The sequence below is a fragment of the Pleurodeles waltl genome, chromosome 6 (assembly GCF_031143425.1).
Source record: "Pleurodeles waltl isolate 20211129_DDA chromosome 6, aPleWal1.hap1.20221129, whole genome shotgun sequence".
Taxonomy (NCBI): Eukaryota; Metazoa; Chordata; class Amphibia; order Caudata; family Salamandridae; genus Pleurodeles; species Pleurodeles waltl.
The window spans coordinates 260,661,595-260,688,336 of NC_090445.1; positions in this window are offsets into that span (position 1 = coordinate 260,661,595).

Here is a 26,742-nt window from a genome sequence, read left to right on the forward strand (position 1 = left end):
TTGTCTTTACAGAATTTAGTTATGCAATTTACGAGTCCATACTACCAAATGATAGAGAGTGACTTAGATCACAAGACCCACCTAGTCATTATAAATTTTTATAATAACGCTGCTCCAGGAGAATTTTCCAACATTCTCGTGGAAATGGGAAATGACTTAAAAAAAATATGTGGAAAAAATAACTGCAAGATCCTATTGATATGGGGTGGTTATTTTAACGCCCATCCGTGTAAAGAAATTTCAGATAAGATATGTGGTTGGGACTCGGAAGGTATAGGTGCAAGCCTCCACTTCTCTCACAACACTCAAGGAGATTAAATGAATTTACTGGCTCAAACCTATAACCTATCCTTTGTAAATGAATTATTCTTGGACGAACCACAGTTTAAACCAACGTTTAACGAAAGGAGCGTAAATACAGTGATCGATTATGTCCTAATGTCTACTCACTTCGCACACTATCTTACAAACTATACCTTGCATGAAATCGCAATTAGTGATCACTACCCCTAAAGCATGAATCTCCTACTATACCCCCTTTCAGCAGCTAGGGAAGATAGTATTACACTGGTAGATGATATTGAACTGGTGCCGCGCAATGGATACACTATGAAGTGGTCTCAGACAGACCCCAAGTCTTTACTGAAACAGGTAATATGCCAATGTAAACATGCTTTCGCAGACTGTTTAAGAGAGAACCCACATCCAGGGCAATGTCTAAGTGCGTTTACAATGATTACTCAAACCATAAAAGAAGCCCTTACTATTAGAAGCAGTAAGGCAGGGAAAAAAAGGTCGTGCGGATGGTTTGATCATAACTGCACTCAAGCACATAAGAGACTGAAAAAGGCCCTAAACGCTCCAAAAAGGTGCTTGAGTGACATACGTAAACGCAGACAGGAATATAAGACAGCAATAAAGGAAAGGAAATTGAATATAAAAACAAACTTGTGGGAAACCCTCCACATAGCAAGTCGTAAGAAAGATAATATACTCTTCTGGCAGACAATAAATTCCCCAGTATTAGGGGACAGAGACATTCCTAGGATGGAAATCGCCATCTCCGAAGAAAACTGGGTAGCACATTTCTCTAATATATATTCACTGACGAGTGACATATTAGATCATACACATGACCACGATTCACAGGAAGGTCCGCGCCTAGTTATAACCCCCCAATTTAGCCTTCAGGAGGTAGAGGAAGCTATAATAGAAAGCAAATCAGGGAAAGCGCCAGGCCCTGATGGCATTCCGATCGATATATTCAAGGCCAATATTGAGCTGTGGGGGCCTGTATTGACGCAGACATTGAGGGCTATCTGCACATGCGGATCCCCACCATCTTGGAGAGTTTCTAACATAATTCCAAGATATAAAAAGGGTGACCGTCTTAATCCAGCCTGCTACAGGCCTATCTCCCTGCTGGACACAACAGCTAAACTAGCAGGGAGAATAATTCTGAATAGGCTGCAAACATGGGCAGAGGAAAAGAACGTTTTATCCCCGGTCCAGTATGGATTCCGGAAAGGAATCGGAACAGTAGAACAAAGTTTAAATGTAAGTCTTAATCTGTACCTGGCCTTTATTGACTTGTCATCAGCTTTCGACTGCGTAATCCATGATAAATTGTGGGACATTTTAAATAGCATGGGGGTGGAACCGGCCTTAATTCAATTTATTCGCGAAATGTACACAGGGTGCAGAGCAAGAGTGAGGTACGGCCTAAAAGGGGAATGTACTCGCCTCTTTGGTCTTCACAGAGGAGTGCGCCAAGGCTGCGTTCTTGCTCTGTTCCTGTTTTCAATGTATATAAATAACCTAGACAAAGAATTGTCCACTAGGTGTAAAGATCTACCCCAAATAGATAAGCGACCTGTTCCGGCATTACTTTACGCAGACGATGCAGTATTAATGGCCAGGACCCCAATAGCTCTCCAGAAACTTCTAACAACCTGCATTACATACATGACACAGCTGGGACTCACTGTCAACCGCTCCAAAACCTTTATCATGAACTGCGGAGGGAAGCGCGGCAAGACTTATAACACCACTATTGCAGATAGCAAGGTCGAAATCGCGCAAACCTTTTCATATTTGGGCATAACATTTGATAAGTTGGGTTCCTGGGCCAACTGCAGGAAGATGAAGAGAGTACACCTGATCAAAACAACGATGGCACTACGACTCTTCTCCAAAAGGCTTGGGGGGATTACACCACCTAACATGATAAAGATCTACAAAGCCAAGTGTATTCCGGCTGTTACGTACGGGGCAGGAATTTGGGGACATACAAACTGTGATCTAGTGCAGACAGTGGAAAATGATTTCCTACGACATTTGTTGAGAGTACCAAAAGGCACTTCATCGTACGTCACACACACGGAACTCGGGGTTCCCTTCAGTGCAGACTTGATAAGAATCCAGCCACTGCTACTATGGCATAAAGTCTGGTCCTTGGAACACACCAGTTTTAATAAGGCCATCCTGACCGACTGTACGAAGTCGTTATATACATCAAGGGTGCCATGGTTAAAATATATTATGACCTTCTTCGAAAAAATGGGCAATAAAGTCTACTATACAAACCCAGTTTCATTGCGGAAGATATCCAGGAAGGACCTGAGTACTTTGGCATTAAACTATCTAGAAGACATACGTTGGGGGGCGGAATAAAAAAAAACCTCAGTCATTCATAACCAAATAATTTTGACGGATGAGGGCATGCAGCCGTACTTGGTAAACGTGGTACTCCCTCGCCACCGTTACGTCCTTACTAGATTTAGGCTAGACACATTTCATCGCCTAGTTTCATTTCCAATTATGAATGACTGGTCCACCTTGTTAAAACCATGCCCCTGTGATGCAAAAACACTTCAATCCACAATTCATGTGGTTTTATTCTGTAATTTTTACGCCTACCAGAGGAAGCGCCTAGTTGTTCCGCTTTTAAGGTCAATCAATCTCCCCCAGTGTCGCACAGCCTATGCCTGTCTCCAGGCACTATCTTCTTTAGAGATATGCGGAATTTTAGCTAACTTTTTATGTTCTGTATTAAAGATAAGGAAATCTATGGGGGAGGTGATCGAATTATAATTTATTGTGTCAGGGTTTTTTATTTAATAGATTCACTAGACTGTCTTATTATTGTGTTTTTTTTAGTTTTTTTTTTTTACATTTTCTATTATTTTACTTACTCGACTTTTTATAATATATTGAAATGTATGTATTATAATTGGAGCTTTTTTATGACTGCTATGTCTTTTATGACTTGTTGAAAGTCGAATAAAGATTTTGTACTGAGTGCCTGTGGGATGAAGTGTGGTGCTTGTGTTTGCCATCTCCGCTCGTGTGTGTTGTCCTGGGTGCCTGCTTGTCTGACTGTGTGCTTGGGATAGGTTGGGGTTGAGGGGAATGGGATTGGGAAGAGGAAGTTGGAGGGGAGAGGGTGGAAACAGGGACATTGGCTGCCATCAGCGAGGAGGCCAGAGCCTGGATTGATCTCTGTTGGGCCGCCAAGCCAGTGTAAATGCCCTCCAGAAATGCATTGGACTGTTGCATTTGGGCTGCCAGCCCCTGGATGGCATTCGCAATGTTTGACTGCCCAACAGAGATGGATCGCAGGAGGTCAATACCCTCCCCACTCAGGGCAGCAGGGCTAACTGGGGCAGGGCCTGAGGTGCCAGGGGCGAAGGAGATGCCCACCCTCCTGGGTGAGTCGGCACAGGAAACTCAATGAGGGGCTGCTGGGAGAGCGGTGCTGGTACGGGGGTGGCGGCTGTACCTGTAGCTGGGGTAGGCACAGAGGTGTTTGCCACCACTAGCGAGCTTCCATCGGAGGTGGTATCCGTGTCCAAACTGGCCCCTCCAGTCTCCGCCGTGGTGCTTCCCTCACCCTCCGTCCCACTGGTTCCCTCACCGTCAGTGGATATGGTTTCCTGGGTCCTTTGGGATGCCGCTCCCTCCGTCACTGGTGCCTGTACTCCTCCTCAAGATTATGCTAATGCACCTAAGGACAGGGTGACAAAACAAAAAGGGGGGAAAAGAGACAAAGGATACACTTGGTCAATGGCGGCAACAACACCACCGTTGGCGTACACAACACACTCACACACAGGGAACAGCCCTACGCATTAGGCAATGCACTACCAGTCACAATGCTAGTCACCAGCCCATGGATAGGGACACCTAATGCAAATTGCAGCATACCTGAGACCCACAGACCCAAGCCAAATAGTAGATGCCTTCTAGATTGGTTGGAGGACTTTCACATCAGAACCCTGTCCAAAATGGGACCTACTCTGCAATGCCAGGCCTGGCCTAGGAGCACCTACAGGGCCCCACCTCCCACCCAGTTACCACCCCACCAGGCGTAAGTGGCTGCTGTGATGCCCGCAAACACCCATCTAGCTCCGGATAGGCCACCACCAGTATGCGGGCCATCAGGGGGGTCAGGGTTCGACGGGCACCCCTTCCTCATTGGGAGGCCAACCCCAGCTGGGCCTCAGCTGTCCTCCATGCCCAGCGTCTCAGGTCCTCCCACTGTTTCTGAAGTGGGTGCTCCGCCCGCCCATAGACCCCCAGGGTCCGCACGTCTTTGGCGATGGCACGCCATATACCCTTCTTTTGATGGGCGCTGACCTTCAGGGAAATAGACACAGGGAAAGGTATTAGTCCGACAGTCCTGCCTGTTACACTTATGGCCCACCATAGCCCTTCCCATCCCCATACGCACAGACATGGCCCAGCATACATGCTACATGCTGCATGCTGCCCAGGGCCCGTCCACCAACCCCGCCCCCCACATGAGGCCTTCATACACAGCACCCCATGCATTCATGGTCCATGCATCGTGCTCACAGTGTACTCACCTGTTGTACTGGAGGCCCATACAGCAGTCGGTACTGGGCTAGGACCCTATCCTCAAGTCTCTCCAACTCCACCGAGGTGAAGGCAGGGGCCCTTTCCCCTGTAACACGAGCCATGGTCGGTTCCAGACACAGGTCACCGCAGCACTTTCAGTGTAGGTCCTCTCCTGTTGAAGGTCAGGTAGTAAATGAGTGAACAGATAGAAAATGGTGGTCATGTCCACGGCAGTGGGCACCGTCACCGCTGGTGTACATCACCATTGGTCACTGTACCCCATAGGGCCCAATGATAACCAATGAGGAGTTGCACAGCAGTTCTCGACCGCCTACCGCAACGGCGCACAACGTCAGCGTAATTACCTTATTTCTACTGGTCCCTCCATACAGGACAGGCAGATGCCATTTCAAGGAGAGTGCAGGCCATGGATCCTAACTGCGGATACAGTACCCATATTAACTAATTGGACATATTCCACCAAAATAATGTTACAATCACATTATGCATTGAACTGTAGTGGTTGGAATGTACAGATAATGACCAGATGCTCACTCTTTTACCCCATAGATTGCAACCTCTGCAGATGAATAGGAGATGGAGACATACCCCGGTGTAGAGAGCCCTGGTGGACTTGGCAACAATGGAGGACAGGCACATTATCCTCAGCTATAGACTTGACAGGGCCACAATCACAGAGCTGTGTGCCCAATTGGAGCCTGGCGTATTATCTGCTATCCGTCACACCACTGGGACCTGGTTCTTTCCAAGTGACAGTGTGCTTGGCAGCAGGAATGTCACAGCCAATGTTCTCAATAGTGCTGACCAGAATGTTGGCTGCCCTAATGAAACACATGTGCAGCTACATCGTTTTCCCCAGATGGATGATATGGCCACAGTGAAAGGTGACTTCTATGTAACATTATTGTGGCAATAGATGGAACACATATTGCATTTGTCCCCCCCCGACGAAATGAACAGGTGCTCAGAAATCGAAAGAGTTTTTACTCCATGAATGTCCTGATGGTGTGCCTGGCGGACCAGTACATCTCCAACATCAATGCTACGTATCCTGGGTCTGTGCATGATGCCTCTTCCCTGAGGAATAGCAGCATCCCAAATGTGATGGCCCAACTTCAGAGGCACCGGGTGTGGCTAATAGGTGAGCCCTGGTTCCAACCGAGTGGATGTTGGTGTATGGGTATGGTGTGGGCCCCAAGTGTGAGTGCGTGGCTAACTGTTGTCCCTCGATATTTGCAGGTGAATCTGGTTACCCCAACGTCTAATGGCTACTGACCCCTGTGAGGAATGCCAGGACAAGGGCAGAGGAATGTTACAATGAGGCACATTGGCGAACAAGAAGGATTATAGAAAAGACCTTCGGCCTCTTGAAGGCCAGGTTTCGGTGACTCCATCTAACAGGTGGATCCCTGTGCTACTCACCCAAGAATGTCTGCCAGATAATCGTGGCATGCTGTATGTTGCACAACCGTGCATTGTGCTGCCATGTGCCTTTTCTGCAGGAAGAGGAGGCTGGAGATGACCCTGTGGCAGCAGTGGATCCTGTGGGCAGTGAAGATGAGGAGGCAGAGGATGAGGACAACAGGAGTGCAATTATTCGCCAATACATCCAATGAGACACAGGTAAGACAGTGTTAATACACATATCATTGACAGTTTGATGTGTGACATTATCACTGGCAGGCTGTGTATTCCTACTTCTATACCCACTCACTGTACCCTTTGGCATCTCTTTTTGCAGCTGTTGGTGCCCCACTATTGCTCCTGGTGTGTTCAGTGCAGCCAACTACAGGTCTTTCATATGTAAACATTACTGTGCAGTTGAATTGCAATGTTTGAACCTGGTGAAACAAATGCATTTTGAAATCATTTGACATACACCGTACTTGTATTTTCTCAAAGTTTGTTCTGAAGAAGAGGGGGTAGTGCAATGGGCTGGGGTGATGATGGAGGAAAGTCCAGGTTAGAGTCCAGTCTATTTGTTTCACAGGTGTGTCGCGTGGGCTCTCATTATTCTAAATGAGACTACTGGATTTCTAGGTAGCAGGATCTATAACGGTGTGGGGGACTGAGTCTGACCCACGTGTAAAGAACTCTGTCACCCTAAATCCGGTTTTTGCTCCGGCTAACTAGCAGTGCCTCATTTCTCCCATGTGGAAGAAATGATTTGGCAGCCGAGCGCATGACATCTTTGGAACTTCTCAGGGAAGTCGTGGTTGCTCAGATCCAAACCAACTCTCTTATTTCCAATATGATCTCATATACAAATGACAAAGACAGTATAAGTTTTATATAATGTTTTTAATAAAACGACTGTATTTTAGATATTAAGGCGTGAGCCGCAATAACCAGAACGATACAACACAGTAGGATTGAAATAGTCACCAAGAGAGTAAAACATAAGAACAAAGCTATCATATTGTCTAACAGTTTCTACTCTCCCTCCGCTTGTTCTATTTAGAGCACAGCATGTTAAGCTTCTAGCTTGCCTATTAGAATCACTGTGGAGACATCAGCCCTCATACCTGAGCAAGACCTGTGATCTTGGTTCAGCATCTGCAACGAGGCAGTCAGCGTCTAGTTGTGGTTCCCTGGTCGGAATCTCCCTCTTGCGTGTATTGGGACAAGGAAGTGATTTTATAACTAACATGTCATCGTGATCACAAAATGTCCCTACGCAGGAATGCCAAGTCTAAACTCCTACCACGTCTATCGGCAATGTACCAGACTGTATCCTTGACTGAAGCACAGAGTAAATATGTTATGGAGAACTCCAGTGCAGAAGTAGGTAAAACAGTGTGATATGAATAAAAAAAAACACCGTAGAACTGGCTATTTGAAAAATAACAGTACGAAGCCTAATAAAAAGCATGTAGAGCAAAGTGCACAGAGGCTCTCAGCCGTCAGCAAATGAATAAAATATATTCAGGGCAAAGTGCACAAAGGCCTAAAGCCTGAAGCTAAAGCGCAATGAATACGTAAAACTAACCACACTACAGGTGCATTGTCCAAGGGGACATAGGAAGGGGAGCAATGGCAGTTTAAGGTGGACATGGTGACAGAGTGGGACACAAGGGTGACAATCAGGAGAGTCTCATTTCCTGCCGTGGGTCTTGGCAATAGTCGCTGGCTTCTGCCTGTATCCCAGGGAACATTTGCGGGGTAGTTCACCTTCTGCAGGGGGATGGGTGCTGGTGGCCTGTTGGTCCTGTGGCGGGGCCTCCTGTCCACTAGCGGCAGCGGAGTTGGAGGGCTGTTCAGTGGTTTGGCTAGTGTCAGGGGCCCGGTGGTGTGCCACTGCCTCCCTCATACTGTTGGACTTGTCTGCCAGCAGCCCTGCAATGGAGACCAGGGTGGTGTTGATGGCCCTCAAGTCCTCCCTGATCCCCAGGTACTGTCCCTCCTGCAGCCACATGTTCTCCTGCAACTTGTCCAGGATCTGGTCCAGCGATCCTGGGAATGTTGGTTTGCTCCCAGGATTGCAGTGAGTGCCTCCTGGAGGGTCGGTTCCCTGGGCCTGTCCTTCTCCGTCGCACAGCAGTCCTCCCAGCTTCCCTGTTGTCCTGTGCCACTGTCCCCTGAACCGTGTGCCCACTGCCGCTCTCCCCCAGGTCCCTGATTGTCCTGTGTTTGTGGGGTGGCCTAGGGTCCCTGTAGTGGTGGACACACTGCCGATTGACGTGTCCTGGGGACAGAGGTATATACCTGCTGGGTGGGTGCTGTGGTGGTGATTCCTGAGGGGGGAGGCTCTGTGGTGGTATGAGAGTGTGCCTGGGTAACTGACTGTCCTGAGGTCCCTGATGGGCCAGGTTGGTCATCCAGATCCAGCCGACCAGAGCTGCTGTCATCACTGTGGGCCTCTTCTGGGGGGGACTGGATGTTGCTGGCACCTCTTCGCCGGTGACATTGGGTGGGTTACCTGTGGGGATGTAAATGCAGTGTTATTGTTTCTGCTTGAGACATACTGGGCATGGGTGAGTTGCCCTCTATGGTTGTTATTGCCCTGACAGCTTTGCCTTGTGTGAGTTGTTATTTGTTGGGCTAGCTGATTGTCTCTAGTGTGCATGCTGTGGTGATAGGTGTCCATGCAGGTCTGTGAGGAGTGTCCATGGATTGGTGTTGCATGCAGGGCTTGGCATTGGGATGGGCCTGGGATGAGTGGCTTGTGATGGTGGGGTGTGTGGGTGGTGGTGGAGTGATGGGAGTGTGGGTGAGGGTGGGGGTATGTGATGGCATGCAGGTAGGGGGGTGATAGTAATATGGAATTGACTTACCAGAGTCCAGTCCTCCTGCTACTCCTGCCAGGCCCTCAGGATGCATGATTGCAAAGACTTGCTCCTTGTTGTTAGTTGTGGGGGAAGAGGTGAGGGTTCACCGCCAGTCCTCTGTACAGCAAGTTGGTGTCTTGCTGCTATGGAACGCACCTTCCTCTGTAGGTTGTTCCACCTCTTCCTGTTGTCATCCCTTGTTCGGGGATGCTGTCCCACGGTGTTGACCCTGTCCACGATCCTCTGCCATAGCTCCATCTTCCTAGCAGTGGATATCTGCTGCATCTATGATCCAAATAGCTGTGGCTCTACCTGGATGATTTACTCCACCATGACCCTTAGCTTCTCCTCAGAGAATCTGGGGTGTCATTGTGGGGCCATGAGTGTACTGTGAGTGGTATGTGTGAGGGTGTGTAGGGTGATGTGTGGGGTGTATGTTATAAGGTGCGTGGGTGGTGCATAGGTGATGGTGGTGTGTGGGTCTGGTCTTGTCAGTAGTCGTGATGTCAGTCTGTTGGCAATGGTTTGCAGTCGTAAAGGGTTGTGGGTAGAGTGGGTGTGTGTTTTATAGTGGTGTGGGTGTGGTGTGTGTATGTGTGTCAGGTGTGTGTAGTTTGAATTGACCAATGTAGTTTGTTTTGGTAGTGTGTGTCTTTTGAGCTCAGCGGTATGTACCGCCAATGGTTTACGGCCATTGAATGTCGGCAGTGGTGATTCATCATAATGTTGTGGGTGTAGTTCTGTTGGTGTAACTGTGTGGGTTTTGATACCGCCCAGTGATCACTGACCTTTGGGCTGGCAGACTTGTGTGTATGGCCGGATAGTGAACGATTGGTATGTGTGTGTCATAATATGGTTGGCGAATATGCACTGTGGCACCGTTATGTTGGCAGCAGTTGACATGGCGGTAAGTGAGATTTACTGCCAATGTCAGCACTAGGGTCTAAATGTTTAATGTTTAAGGAGCCTAATATAGATCTGTCTGCCAGAGGCCTAGCACCAGCGCCATGTATAACTAGCCAGAATAGTCTTCTGGACACAAGTTTGGAAAATGATCACCCCATAGAGGACCCTTATTCTGGCTGCATAGGGCTTCTCAGGGCACATGGGTGTGGTGGAGAGTTCTGAAGCAACAGTAGCAGCCATATACAGCAGGCCTTCTAGTGTGGACCCCGAAGGGTTGCAATCACCCATACCACAATCACCCGATCCCAGCCCCAGTGCTTCCTACGCTATTGAGGCCTTGAGTTATTACAACCACCATTTAACTTCCCCATATCCAATGTTCCCAATTACGACCGCACCAATCGTACCATCAAGTGCATATGCCCACTGGTCTTCCCCCTCCTCCTCAACATACCCTGCCAGCAGTACAGGAGGTAGGGGGTTACAAAATCTGAGTTTTGGAACCCTGTCTAGCAAGGAACAGGCCTCCAAAGCACCCAGGTGTTTGCATTCTGAAAGGGGTTATTGATGTTATTAGCGGAACTGCAGCAGGGGTGGCCCAGGGTAATATGCACCACACATCTAATGCCTCAAGTAACTAACCAAAATATGGTGTTTTGGACCACAACAGGGTACTGGAGACATATATGAAAGAAATACATCAGGCTGTCAGAAAGCTAAAATCCAGACTTAACCTCAAGACTTTAAAACTGGGGAAGGCGCGAAACGAAAGCTTGACTTCCAGAGCCACCCAGAGGGCGTTAATCCAGAGGCTGGCAAAGTGTAGAAGGGAGGTGGTCCAAGCTTGTGAATCAGGCGCTATAGACCTAGGTAATATACCAGCACGACTAGGCCTGCGAGGCACCCTAAGGTGTGAAAGAACCTCTTCTAGTAACAAGGGTGTCAAGGGGTCTAAATATCAAAACAAAACCCTCGATATACTCCCTACAGTTCTACGGTTTTTACGCATGCTCAAAAACAAAAAGTCGCTGGAACTCCCCAAAAACTCCTTAAAATCCCCAAAATCCGCTACCGGTACATATCGCCATGGACAACTCTGCACATGGAAAGGAGAAGGGAGAGAGGAAAAGATAACTCAAGTTTAATGAGCAGGAACTGGAGGTGCTCACTGAGGAGGTGGTGAGGAGCCATGACCGGCTGTTTGGGAAGAGCTCACTCCAGGCCCCTGAGAGTGAGAAGCACAAACTCTGGGCGGACATTCAAACAAAAATGTGCGCTGTGGGTGTAGCGCAGCGCTCAGTGGAGGAGATCAAAAAGAGGTGGTATGACCTGCGTTCCCGTGCCAAGGAGAGGGTGGCAAGAAGACTACAGAAGGCAAGGAGCACAAGAGGTGGACCATCCACCAAGACACCCTCCACCCCGATGGAAGACCTGGTTGAGTCGACACTCCTCCCAGAAGCTGTCAGTGGGGTCACTGACATAGACACATCCGGTACACCAAGCACCAGTAAAGGTAAGTGCAATATTGAAATGTAACCCCATATGTGTATGTACAAATGCCCCTTAGGAATTAGCAAGTAGTGCAAAGCATTGTGAGAAGTAGTCCATTCCACATTTTAGAAGCAGCACAACAATGCCTTATGGGAGTGGTAGTCCACAACCCAGAGCTGAAAGTAGCACATAGAATGTAATCAGGCAGAGCGACACCCAGAAGAACACAACACCCTCTACATAGTAATATGATGTAACTGTACATTTGTTACCATTGAGTAACCTTTGGTGATACATACATAAATGGCATGCTGCACATTGTCGTTGCAGATGGCCAAGGCCCAGCAGCATCAGCATGTGCCGGTGTGGGGGATGCTGAAACCCACCCTTCATCAGACTCCAACACCAGTGAGTCACTGAATATTGCGCCTCTCAGACGCAGGGCAAGGGCTGTACCGCTCCCCGAATTGAGCCAGGACACTGACGACATGCACTCCTTCCCCAGACGGCAGATCCACTGTTATGCAGGAGTCCCAGCCCCAGCGTAACTCAACACCCCGCAGGAGGCCTCAGTATGCAGGCACACAGCACATGGAAGCAGGAGAGGGCCCATCAGTCTTCGGTGGCCTGGAATCTGCTATGCTGAAACTGCAGCGCCTGCAAAACAGGAAGATAACAGCAATGCATAGGCAGATGCAGGCACACAATTCCAACATGTGGTGGCCTCATCGGCAGTTAGAGTGCCTTAATTCTAACATTGCAAAGCTGCATGAGGGACAGATCACAGCCTCCGAGAACACCAGGGAGATGACAATTGCAGTGAGGGAACTCTGCACAGAGCTAAGTCACGACAGAGTCAGCCACTGCAGGCCGGAGAGGTGTTTTATGGGCATGTTTGGGGGATTCTGTTGAAATGGTTGTGTTTGATGTCTGCACCCCTTTGCCTGCCCTCTGCTGCACCGGTCCTGTCTGCTGGCTGTAGGGGGGGTATGGGATCATCATCCTCATCTGAGTCGGAATCAGATATTTCCACAGGTATGCCCCTGGTGTTAGCTATATTGTGCAGGATTGCACATTTGGCCACTATTCTACAGGTCGTGTCCGGGCTGTACTGTAGTGCCCCTCCACTTTTGTGGATGCACCGGAAGTGACTCTTCAGCAGCCCAAAGGTGTGGTCCACCACATTGCGGGTTGCCCTGTGTGCTGAATTGTATCTCCGTTGTGCTGGTGTTGTAGGATTGAGGTAGGGTGTCATCATGTAGGTGCTCACTGCATAGGCACTGTCTCCTGGAAGGAACAGCGGGTATTATGAGTAAGTGAGCTATCTGATGTCACAACGCCATCAATGCACCAGAGTAGTAGGAAGGGATACCTTTAATCACCATATTAAAAGTGACAGTTATCCCGCCCCGGAAGTGACGCCATTTCCGGTGTCCATGAGAGCCCTCCCCGGAAGTGCCATGTGTGTAGGGTGTGTCACGTGGTCTGTGACCTCATGGTGTCATGTGTTAACTATGTGGCTGTGTTCTAGCCCCCAAGGGTGCTGGGCAATGGGCTTTTGTAAGATGTGGGCCTTTGTGGTGTGCAAGTGTTTTCAGAGCCTGTGAGGACAGGTCTGGACATGTCAGACAATCAGGGGCAAGTGACTGTTAGGGGGTCTCTGCACAGGGCGGCGAGGAGGGGCGGTCTGGCCAGACCTCCACAGTGCTGACTAATCCAAAAAGAGGGGCTGGTCAAACCTCCAAGCTGTTGGCTAATCCTAAAAGAGGGGCTGGTCAAATGATATGCTTGTTAGAGCCAGCCAATCATGGTAGAAATGCATGTCTAAAATAGATGTACCACTAAGAGTTCCCATGCCAGGGACCACATGTGTTCAACATATGTCAGAGAGGGGCTCCCAGGCCAGAGTCCAAAGGTGTTCAACAGATGTCAGAGTCTAAACTGCCCAAACAGTTAAAATAGTTTGGAGATAAACAGGAGCCAGACATTGTAAACCTAAAACAGATGCCTAACTCTAAGCCCAACCCAGCACAAAAAAACTATGCATAATCAAGAGGGGTACCCATATAAAAACAACCCCCACATTCACAGGGGTCTTTTTCTCAACTACACACTGGGTGCTTACAGAGAGCTTAGGCTTCCAGAAACCCTCAAGGAGAAAAATATGAAGACCCCAGCACAGACTGTTGATGCTAAACCTCTTCTACTTAAGGTCTGTAACTATGTGGTGTCTGTATATTTTCTATTATAGTTTAACATGGATGGCATCCCCAACCTTTTTTTTTTATTTATTTTATTTTTAACTATACCCAGCAGTGTAAAATGCACATGTTTTTAAAATGATATTAATGTCTGTTGGGAACTGGTCAGCTGTAATCTGCTGGCTACAATGTTTAATTTGCACTTATAGATTCAGGGGCTGTGTATACGCAAGTATTCTGAGGGTCTGCACGTAATTTTGGGGTTTGGGATGGTAATGCTCAATTTGTATTTGTTGGTTCTGGTGCTATGTATGTGCATGTATTTTGAGGGGGGAGCACTTATCTGAGGGGATGGTCGGTATTGTTTAATTTGTCCTGGTTAGTTCAGGGGCCATGTAGGTACATGTATTTTGAAGGGACAGCATTTTATTTTAGAGGGTGGTAGTGTTTAATTTGTACTTGCTGGTTCGGGGGATGTGTAGGTACATGTATTTTAAAGGGTAAGCATTTATTTTGTGGGCGGTATTGTTTAATTTGTACATGATTGTTCTGGGGCTGTGTATGTGCCGGTATTTTGAGGGGGGTGCACTTATTTTGTGGGATGGCTGTAGGGCTTAATTTGTACTGGTTAGTTTTTAAGGGTCAACATTTATTTTGAGGGCGGTATTGCCTAATTTTGTACTTGATGGTTCTGGGGATGTGTAGGTACATGTATTTTTAAGGGTAAGCATTTTATTTTGAGAGTGGCATTGCTTAATTTGTACTTGCTGGTTCTGGGGATGTGTTTGTTAACGTTTTTTTTTTTAGGGTCTGCACTTATTTTGTGGGCTGGTTGTAGGGCTTAATTTGTACATGCTGGTTCTAGTGCTTTGTATGTGTAGGTATTTTTGAGGGTCTGCACTTATTTTAGGGGTGGCTGTAGGGCTTAATTTGTACTGGATGGTTCAGGGGTTATGCATGGGCAGGTATTTTTGTGGGGCTGTATTTTGTGGGCTGACTTTAGGTTTAAGTTGTACTATCTGGTTCTGGTTCTCCCCCGAGATATCCATCGCTCGGGGACACCACGCTATTAACTTTTCTGAGCTGTTCTCAGAGACAATATTGGGGGTCATTACGACCTTGGCGGGCGGCTACCGCTGCCCGCCAGGCGGTAACAGCCATGCGGCCGCCAATGCGGCCGCACTCACGCGGCCCCCATTATGACATTCCCGCTGGGCCGGCGGGCACAAACCAAGTTTGCGCCCGCCAGCCCAGCGAAAATGAGGCCGCAACATAGGAGCCGGCTCCTAATGGAGCCGGCGGTGTTGCGGCCGTGCGACGGGTGCAGTTGCACCCGTCGCGCTTTTCACTGTCTGCCATGCAGACAGTGAAAAGCTGGCCGGGGCCCTGTTAGGGGGCCCCTGCACTGCCCATGCCAGTGGCATGGGCAGTGCAGGGGCCCCAGGACACCCCTTACCGCCAGCCTCTTCCTGGCAGTACAAAGGTGCAGGCTGGCGGTAGGGGTGTCATAATCCCCAGGGCAGCGCTGCTTGCAACGCTGCCCTGGCGGATTATCACCGCCGGGGCTAAAACGGCGGAAAACCGCCGGCCCCGGCGGTGCGACCGCGGCACTTCCGCCGTGGTCGTAATAGGGCTTTTTATCCCAAGGTGTCCCTGAGGGAGAACCGTCCCTGAATATGGCTAGGAGCTTTAAAAACACTGACCACAAAAGAAAGTCCCCAGCGTCTAAGGACGGCCCACCTATTAAGAAGGGTACATCAAGTCGGAAAACCCCAGGTGTGTTTTAGAAACTGTAGAGTCTGATGTATACAATCCTTAGTATGTCTAAACCTCTTTCACCCCCATAGGTATACCAGCTATAACAATCCCTAATATGTATTTTGCTATCTTTACATCCTAGAGCCACCCCACAAGTGCTCCAAAGGTGCCGGCCATCCGCCTAAATTGCCTCGGTCATCTTTAAAGGTCAACACTGGGACTGTTCAAAACCACACAGCGCCATCGGTACTCGTGAACCACCTTGACCCCCAAGACCCGCCATGCAGCCGCTCTACAGCCATGATCATGGTCCAGGTACAACTCTTAACTACACCACACCATCCGTCATAAAGGGCATGACCAGTTCAGCGAACACTTCTTCAACACCTACCCCGGGGAGGGGGCTTGGACAACCGGACATTATCGTGCTTACATCACCTAACACCCAACAGTTTGTACTGTGTGATGCCTCTGGAGGGACCCCAAAACAGTGCAGCAATCCTAAAATAAATCGGCTGTCATTAAAGAATCGTAGGAAGAAGTTCCAGATCCCTGAGCTACAATCTGTGCCTTTCGACCTATCTTTTAAAAATTTTGTTAAGGTGCAGCCGGTTCCACCTATGTCCCAACGCCCTAACCCCTCCAGGTTGCACAACTAACCCATCCCTGTTACATGACTCGCCATTGGAAAATGATCACCCCGTAGAGGATCCTTATTCCCATTGTATAGGACTTCTTAAGGCTCTAGCTGATATTGACCAGAGTTCTGAAGCCCCGCATCCCCTCGTGACACTTCTAAGACGAGCCCCTCACGGTTACAATCAGTAGGGTCTCAATCAGCAGTACCCAGCCATAGCACTGTCTCTACATCAGCGGCCATCAGTTATTACGATAAACACTTAACCTCCCCATGTCTGATGTCCCCCGATACACCCCCGGGGGCATACGACCCCACCAGTCCTACACCAAGTGCCTGTGCGCAGTGGTCTTCACCATCCTCATCAATATACCCCACCAGCAGTATAGGGTGTAGCAGATCGCAAAATCAGAGTTTTGGAACACCCTCGAGCGATGATCAGGCCTCTCAAACTCCTGGGTGTTCACACTGGAACCCTGTTTTTACGTCCCACTCCTATCCAGCCTCAGTAAATGGGGGTGATAACGGCAGCCATTGTCCTATTACAGGGGTGTCTCTGGGAGCTGGCAATCATACCTCTAATATCACAATTACTGGCAATGAAACCAACCTTTCAAACCGTACTAGAGTTCTAGACAGCTACATTAAAGAAATACATCAGTCATTTAGACAATTAAAATTCCAACTCCGTCTAAAAACGTTAAAATTGTGTAAGAACGACTGTAATACAGGGACAGCCAGAGCTAACATAAAGGCTTTAAAACAGCTGATGGCTCGGTGTAGAAGCATGGTGGCCAAAGCTTGCGCTTCAACAGTTGTGCCATGGGTAACATACCAGCGTGACTAGGCGATCGTGCAGACCAGGGGAATGTTAGAGCAACATTTACCGGTACAATGGGCCTTAGGTCTAAATATAAAAAGAAGCCACAGCACCTCCTTAGTAGAGCTCTAAGAGTTTTACGTGCGCTCAAAAGTCAGAGGCTGTGTGAGCCCCCAAAACCGTGTGAGCCCCTAAGGCCTCAAAATATACAGTTAGGAGGTGTTGATGGTATTCACAGGCTCTCTGTTGATTATGGTCAGAGCAGTCTCAGCCCTAAACAACCTGAAGGAACCCCACCCGCAGTAGGTGAAGTGTCACCACTTGTAAACACCCCAAATATTGTTCAGATCGGCAGGGGTCAGTTACCAAAAATCAGATGGTCCCATAAGAAGCCAAGGCGGATTGGTAGCGCTAGAAACCGCAAGCTTGTAATAAATAAGTTAAAGAAAGCCAGACTCTATATTACCAGAAGGTCTAAAAACAAACCTACAGCTAACCAAACCCCCACGAGCTCTCCAACAACCAGTGATTCTCATGCTGAGGCTTCAGAACCTGTATTTATGGAAAGTGTGAGACGGTAGAGTCACGTTGTAGAGCAGTTTAATGCTACAGAACACTATGAGGAGTTTAGGTTTGTTAACCTTGATCGCCTACACTCCTCAGATCATGGCGTTATAGCTATACATCAGGCTGTGCAAACGCTAATCGAACGATTGTTACACGATGTGGGGCCTAATGATTTCTTTCAGATGCGTTTTCAGAGCCAGAGTCTCAATAGTCCCCTGTTCACCAGACGGTCGTCTTGGGATGTATTTGCTGCTGTAACGTTTTTAGAAAACCTATTTAAACTTTTACAGAGCAAGGCTGAATTACTGGCGTACGGCTCCTTTAGAATCATAGCCCTCGTTGTTAGGGGGTCGCGAGGGTGGTGCTTCCAGAACCTTAAAGAGCGTTATGAACAGTAAAATCATCAGCAAGAAATCTCGTTGGTTGCTCGATTTTAATACCGGAGTTACCAATATGTGTCTGGCCGCAAGCATTGCAGGCTTATTGGTGGATCGCTCCACCCCAGACGCCGTTATTATGTTGATGGCTGTAGCAGCCCATGAGGCGCTTCAACTACCGCCCGACAGAATGGTTGGTTTTGGGGAGCTGGGACTTTTTGAGAAACACTTTGCCGTGACGGTAAAAGTTCTATACCACGCTGGTTCTTGGAAGTACTTCACTACCAATGAAGGTGCGAAAAACAAGACCGTGTATGTGCTACATCATGAAAAACACTTTTACGGTGTCTTGAACCTGAAGGGTTTTCTAGGTGCCAAGTACGTGTGTGAGCATTGCGATCACATATACAACAATCGGACCAAACATCAGAGTGAATTACACTGTAAAATGTGTCAAAGGGACGGATGTGTCAATGACGATACTCAGAAAGTGAACTGCACAACGTGCAAGCTGTTTTGTCGGTCGCAAGACTGCTTAAACACGCACATCAGCATAGCCCAATGTGTTCTTAAAGCAGACTGTGGGGTTTGCGGTCGTTACAAGCCTGTCGACCACAAATGTAAAGGTATGCAGTGCCCTAGGTGTACAGCTGCTTTTAAAGCCGGAACAACCCACTCGTGTTCCATGCTCAGAAGTCACCACCAGAAAAAAACAGAAGACTATATTGTATTTGATATAGAGTGTACGCAAGAGACGGGGGTGTACCAGCCAAACTATATTTACGCCCACCATCTAACAGGGGACGGGAGCTGGGAGTTTGAAGGGCGGTCATGCGTGAATGATTTCCTCAACACGTTCATGCAACCGCGATACTAGGATTATACATTTCTGGCTCACAACTCCAAAGCATACGACTCGTTCTTCATTATCCGTGACCTGATACGTGAAAAGCTGCCCGTTAATCTCACTAACCAAGGTTCCAAACTAAAGTTGCTTAAGGTTGTGCCTTTTGACATTAGGTTCATAGACACCTTGAATTTTCTGCCCATGAAGTTGAGCAAGCTGCCAAAAGCTATTGGTTTTGAAGGTTGTAAAGGTTATTTCTCTCACTTTTTTGACACATGGGCAAATCAGAATTACAGCGGCCATATGCTTCCGCCAGACAGTTATGGTTACGAGTACATGATGCCCTCTGAAAAAGAGAGTTTTCTACAGTGGTACGATGAAAACCGTGAAAAATGGTTTCATTTTCAAACCGAGTTGAAAGCTTACTGTCAGGCGGATGTTATGATATTGCGAAAAGCATGCAACCTTTTCAGAGACGTTGTGGTGACGATGACAAAGCGGGTCAGGTTTATTAAAACCAAATGACGCAAGAGTAAAAACAAAATAATAATAACTGTATACCTGGACCCATTTCAAAACATTACTTTGGCTTCAATGTGTATGTCTGTTTATAAACACATGTTTTTATTGTCTGGAACTATCGCCTTAGTACCGCCTGACCTCTATAACGGTAAACAGAAACGTTACTCCACCCCGTCTATTCAGTGGCTCATGTACGTCTCTGCGAATGAGAAGATCTCAATTCAGCACGCATTGCAGGGCGGCGAATACCGTCTGGGTCACTACTACCTAGACGGGTGTGCATTAATTAACGGTGTGCCAACCGCCTTGGTGTTCAACGGCTGCTTTTACCACGGGTGTCCACAGTGTTACAAACCCCATGAGTTTAATAGACTGCAGAGCACCACGTTTGAACATCTGCACTGTCGGACTCTGGCGAAGGCGCAGTATGTTGAGAGCTGTGGATTTATTCTGAGAACTCTCTGGGAACATGATTGGGTAGCTGAGCTATTGAAAGATGGTGAGCTGGGCACTTTTATTAAGAGCCAGCAGTTACCTTCACCGTTGGAACCCCGTGACGCCTTATTCGGCGGTCGTACAAACGCCATACAATTGTACCGTGCAGCTTGACCGGGGGAGAAAATACACTACCATGACTTCACGAGTCTGTATCCGTTTGTGAACAAGGTGAAGTTGTACCCTGTGGGACATCCTACGATCATATATAGGAACTTTAAACCTCTCAAAGAGTACTGTGGAATCATTAAGTTCCAGATTCACCCTCCACGGAAACTTTACTTTCCGGTGCTCCCTTATAGAGTCGACAGTAAGCTAATGTTCCCCCTATGCCGAACCTGCGCTGTAAGTTAACAGATTAGCGAATGTCTGCATAGTGATGAGCAGAGGCTGCTGGAAGGGACTAGGTGTACCATTGAGTTGCAGACGGCCCTCGAGAAAGGGTATTGTCTAGGTAAAATCCTGGAAATTTGGCACTTTCCAAACACAACCACCCTGCTCTTTTCTGAGTACATCAACTTGTTTCTCAGAGACAAACAGGAGGCCTCGGGGTATCCAGACTGGTGTGTCGATGAGCCCTCAAAGAAAAAGTATATCGCTGATTACAAAGCTCGTGAAGGTATTAAACTGAGACCTGCATTCATTAAGGTTAACCACGCCCGCCGTCAGCTAGCTAAGCTCTGTCTCAATTCCTTGTGTGGAAAATTCGCACAGTGTACCAATTTGTCAAACACATCCATCGCCACAGATCCAGATGAGCTTTTTCAGTATATATTCACACCGGTTTATGACATTTCCAGTTGTGAATTTATCGACAACGAGACAGCCGTTCTATGTTGGAAATACGCCAAAGAGTACCCCACAACATGTAACAATATAAACATCTTTTTTAGCCTGCTTCACAACTGCTCACGCCCGGCTAGAGCTTTACAGGTTGCTGGACAAGCTTCAGGATCGTTGTTTGTACCACAACACTGACTCTGTTATCTTTGTGAGTAAAGAGGGTGATGAAGATCGTCCGCTGGGTGATTATCTAGGGGATTTGACCAGCGAGCTCGAAAACGGGGAGTATATACAAGAATTTACCTCATCAGGCTCTAAGACGTACAGTTATAAGACCTCAAACAACAAGGTTTGCATGAAAGTCAAAGTTATCACTTTACACGTCAACAATACAATTAAAATAAACTTTGACAGTCTGAAGGGTCTGGTGCACGAGTACTCCGCCTCGAGCGATCACAAAAATAACAAAACCATAGTCGTAAACCACCTGAGCATAGTCAGGTCCAAGAAAAAGTGGGAAATTACAACACAACCGTTGTATAAAACCTTAAGAGTAGTGTTTGACAAACGGTCCTCACAGCGGACTACAAAACACTGCCTTACGGTTATTAAAAGACATTAGAGGCTCGAACTCCACCCAGATATGGACACCAGACTACAACACCCATTCCCCTGCGTTTTAGCTGGTCCCTCCAATAGCGGTAAAAGTTTTTTTATAAAGAAACTGCTAGAAAACTCTCCCGGTGTTTTCTCTCAGACCCCTAATAGCATCGTGTGGCTTTATTCCTGCTGGCAGGATCTTTACACGGAGCTCACCCTAAAGTTCCCACATATCCGGTTTAAAGAAGGCATCCCCGGTAATCTCAACGACGATGACTTGTTACCTAAACAACATGTAAACATGGTTGTGGTGGATGATCTCATGCTTGAAGGCGGGGACCACCCTGAGATTGAGCGGGTTTTACGCAATATTCACACCACCATAATCTGAGCATATGCTATATAGTTCAGAACTTGTTTTACAAGGGTAAGAGCAGCCGGTCCATAACTCTCAACGCCTCATACCTGGTCTTATTTAAAAACCCCAGAGACAAGCTTCAGATCTCAATTATAGCTAAACAAATGTACCCCGGAACCACGCAGTTTTTCGTGGAGGCCTTTAACGACGCTACAGCAAAACCCCACGGCTACTTACTGGTGGATTTAAAACCCAACACTCTTGAAGACTACAGACTGCGCACAGGTATACTACCACCTGACTTCCCAGTCGCCTACACGCCTAAAAAAGGGCCCAAAGCCTATAAAAAGAACACGTAAAAAGACTTTTATAACATTTACACTCTAAACCTTGTAATATAAGGTCCCCACTATGTCTGCGAGGCTGCGGCGTAATTTAGGCCTCCTAAAAATGCTGATCACCGCCAACCCCTCGAAAAGAAAGTCCATCCTTTGCGCTGACTCGGACAATTTAGTGCCAGCCATTTCAGAAATACCCCTAAACACCCTAAAAGGTAATATCCCAATATCAATGAGCCAGTTCCGCGTTCTGAAGAAGAATCGCCACATTATCAAGAAGCTCAGCAATAATAGGGCGTTGCTCCTTTCTAAAAGAAAACTGGTCAAACAGTCTGGCGGTTTAATAGGGTATCTGCTAGATATAGCTATACCCCTGATCACAGGGCTACTGTCGAGACACAAAATGTACCTCGTACCCCGGAAACAGCTGGAACATCTGGGCCCTTCTACCACTGATGTCTGGGACATACGCAAAAATGAGACGCAGCGTCTCGACGCTGAAATCAAAGCTATTTTGAACCGAACTGATTTAAAACCACACGACAAAGCGGGGCTTTACTCAGGAGCCCTTCAAAACTTTCTACAGCACTACAAGCAACTAACCTCTGAAAAAAACAAACTGACTCTGTATACCCCAGATGCTGAACAGCAGCCAGTACCCTCTATGGCGCCTCAAGACCTAGGACTCACACCCGCAACGGATACCTTTGTCTTAGACCTTTTGAAAAATATAAGTCAGAAATATAGAGGGGCTGCTCAAATGTTGCTCAGTAAAATGACTGCTACTAAAGATTTGACCACGTGGAACGACCGGGGTGAATTCGTTTACAAGGGTCAGCCGGTTGCTGGTTCCCACATGTATGATCTGGTCAAGGGTCTCACACACATAAAAACCCTATCGACACAAGACGCTCCTAGAGGTTGGGAGCAGTTCCTGAGTGCAGCTGCGGAACTCAACATTCCCTCAACGATTATCGGTAATGCAGAGAATCGCCGTAAGCTTGAAAGTTTAAAAGATCAGACCCCGCTGTTTATACAAGGAGCCCCGCTATATTGACATCGCCTTTCTTTCCACAAATAACACCAGCTAGGAGCAGTGTTGCTCTTCCTCTGGGGCCTAAAAAGAGGCTATTCAAAATGAACACCTGGCTACCGCTCTAAATTTACACCCATGTACAGTTTTTGTTAAAAGTTTTGCGGCTCGAAATTTTTTGCTTCATTTTATATGTTTACCCTTGTAAATGTTTGCGCTGAAACAGGTTTGTAATAAACACTTTTACATTTTCAACAGTAGTCAAACATCTTTTTTTTTTTTAAATGGCTTGAAAATGTGCGCTGTGTGAATAAAAAAATGTGGAGGCTGAAATCATGTTTAAAATGTTTTTATTTGTTTCTTTTTTTTTATTTTAGACACTCATAAGTACAAATAGCAAATTTACAATACCTTACACTTTTGACAAAGACCATATTCTGTTTTAACAGTGTTCGACATTGTCCTGGAGTTTTCATTCACATATTTCATAACAACACCATCGTTGTTTACTAGATCAGCTGAGTACAGATTAAAAACATTATTTAAACGTCATACCTTCAGACATTTTACTAATAAAGTATATACAATGTTCCCCACATGTGATGGCCAAAGGATCCTGCACACATAGGGGGTCATTCTGAGTCTGGCGGGCGGCGGAGGCCGCCCGCCAGACTTCCCCCCTCCGAAATACCGCTCCGCGGTCGTAAGACCGCGGAGGGTATTCTAAGTTTTTCCCTGGGCTGGCGGGCGGTCGCCAAAAGACCGCCCGCCAGCCCAGGGAAAAACTCCCTTCCCACGAGGATGCCGGCTCGTAATCGAGCCGGCGGAGTGGGAAGGTGCGACGGGTGCTGTTGCACCCGTCGCGTATTTCACTGTCTGCCAAGCAGACAGTGAAATACTTGTAGGGGCCCTCTTACGGGGGCCCCTGCAGTGCCCATGCCAGTGGCATGGGCACTGCAGGGGCCCCCAGGGGCCCCGCGACCCCCTCTACCGCCATCCGGTTCCCGGCGGGCGGACCGCCGGGAACTGGATGGCGGTAGGGGGGGTCGGAATCCCCTCGGCGGCGCAGCTAGCTGCGCCGCCTTGGAGGATTCCAAAGGGCGGCGGTACACTGGCGGGAGACCGCCAGTGTTGCCGGTCGGACCGCGGCTTTACCGCCGCGGTCGGAATGCCCTTGGGAGCACCGCCGGACTGTCGGCAGTGCTCCCGCGGTCCTCCAACCCGGCGGTCATTGACCGCCAGGGTTGGAATGACCCCCATAGTTTGTTATACTCAACCGTGGGTGATGCTTTTTTTACATATTTGAATATCGGCTTTGTATAAATACTATGCTCAGGGAACTCTGCTAAACTATCAAACACTATAACCGTGTCCACATCCAGAAACAGAGCCGCCCAATGTGTACCGGCCTTGTAATGGGGATCGGTGTTAAAGACGAGGGTGCGGGGTCTTTCTGGGCCTATCTTTTCAGGTAGTCCATCGCTAGGGAATACACCTAGAATGTATTTATTAGCATATTTATGTCTACTTAAGAAGGCTCGTATCTCCGCAGTGTCCATTTTTTATTTATTTTTTTAAATTATTTTACACTCTTTTAATGGTAGTCAAACATAAGCTGACAGGCGTGGTTGACCTGGATAACGCTGTCGAATACCGAGAACACAACCATGTTCACATTGGCCGCCAGCGCCTGTGTAAAGCGCATTTCCGCTTTTAGATTTCCGTTTTTGATCAAGTTGTAGTGGTCACCTTCTTCCATGTCAGGCTTCAGGTCGAACGCAAACAGCGTGTAGCCGGCCGCATACCCCTCTCTTGAAACAACTACTCCCGAGTCCTGCAGCTGTTTCCCCGTTATGGAGACCAGACCGATATATTCCCTGACAAAATTTGATGTTCCAAAATTCGGCGTGAAGGGTTTTGCGGGTATCACGGCGCCCTCGTGAACCAAAGCAGCATAGTTAATATCGTAGTGCTTGGAGTTGAAAGGGTTTGAGTTGTAGAGGCCGCTAAAAGCTGTATTGTCCACAAACCCTATGATGATGAGTTTTGGTAATTGTCCCAGAAATAGATTCTGCTGCTGCGTTAATCGGGTACCGGCGGGGATGCTGAATATCTTCAGAGGAACTCTTTCAATGGCATACTTGGCGTTTGATAATTGTAAAGCTTCTGCATGGGCCAGTCTGACACTCGGGGACACTTTCACTCTCTTCACAAACAGGCTCGTGGACAATATAACAAGTTTATACTGCTCTGCATCACCGCTGATGAGACAGAAAGCGTCCTTGTTACGATTGAGTTTGATCTTAAGATCTATACCATTGACTAGCAGTTTGTCTTGGAAGAAAAGGTCTGAATGTACGCGCCCCAGGAGGTCAAACTGCCTACTGCCGGCGACGAAGCTGGCTCTTTTTTTAAAACCCTCGTTGTCCCTGTCCAAAGCCGTATTCTCCAAACGCGATTCGGTATCATTGTAGAAGAGCCCCGCTGAAAGCTGTGTGTCCAGCGCGACACGACTATAATTTAGAATACTCTCTATGTAGGCCCTGTAGGCATACATGTTATCACTCTGCACGACGAGTCGATCGCCTAGGTTAATGTCCACTTGATTAAACATTGTTGCGATGGGGTAGGTGATCGGGGCCACTCTAGCATCAGCCTCGATGTTGGCACCATTCGCTTTGGTTATTTTACAGACGAGGTGCAGAAGAGTGTTGTTGAGATCCAGGTACATATCCGTGGACCCCGACATATAAAACTCTATCGGTGCCAGCAGTGACAGAGCGGCCATAGGCAACACTTCCATGAAAAAACAGTTTTCAATGCTGGTCTGTGTGGGTTTGAGAGAAAACAGATCTAACTCAGATTTGGCACATTCACCCGATGCACAGTGTACGAAGGCCATGACCGATGCTTTAAAAAATATTCGCACTAGAACGGGTTCTCTTCTTCTTCTTGGAAGATCTCTTCCATCTTACGGCTCTTCTTTTGTGTGGGCAGTTTGAATTAGTCCTACGCTTCTTATAGGGCATTGGTGGCCCCCTACGCCTCGAAGCCCTCCGCTTCCTTTTAACACCAGCATGCGCATTGTACATCATCCCAGCGCCTCCTTGGGGATTTCTGTTCATACGCTCGGCGACCACAGACGTTACACTACCTACGACGTCCTGGGCGATGTTCGTGGCAGCCGCTTTAACATGAGGTTTTACAATTTCGAACCCTCTTCTCAAAAAGGGCACGGCTCGCCTAAACAGGCTCCAAAAGAAAACCCCCAATCCCGACCCGTACATAACAGGAGCCCCTTGAAAGTAGGGCGGGTGACCTCCATACCCAGCCTGAACTCTATAATAGTCCCTGCACATAGAGGGATCCCTGTAGGTTTTCATGATGACCATTGCAGCAGCCTAATAGTCACCGTCGCGACGGGGTCTTAAATGAAGCTTAACAATAACTTTCCGGTATTTAAAGGCCACCGGCTCCGACTGGTCGTTGTACACCATGATGGTTATAGTGTCAAAATGGTTTTAAGAAATTGCCACATAGTCGAGTTTGTGATGTTGCATCTTAACCATCATGTTATTTTCGCCCTGCACAGGGATCCATTTCAACAAAGGTGAATAACTGTCCCGACCCTCTGAGGTTCTACGATATCGCTATACACATAGAGTGTATAAAATCCACCATTAATATCGGGGCATGTAGGATCTGGATCCACCTGTCTTTGCACATGCTGTACGGTCCCTAAAATCCGCTGTAATTTACCAGTACATGTAAACCTGGTATCAAACTCAGGGGCTCTAAGAAAGACTTTTCTTCTAACGTAATCCGACACCAGATATATATTTGCATACTCAACGATGCTT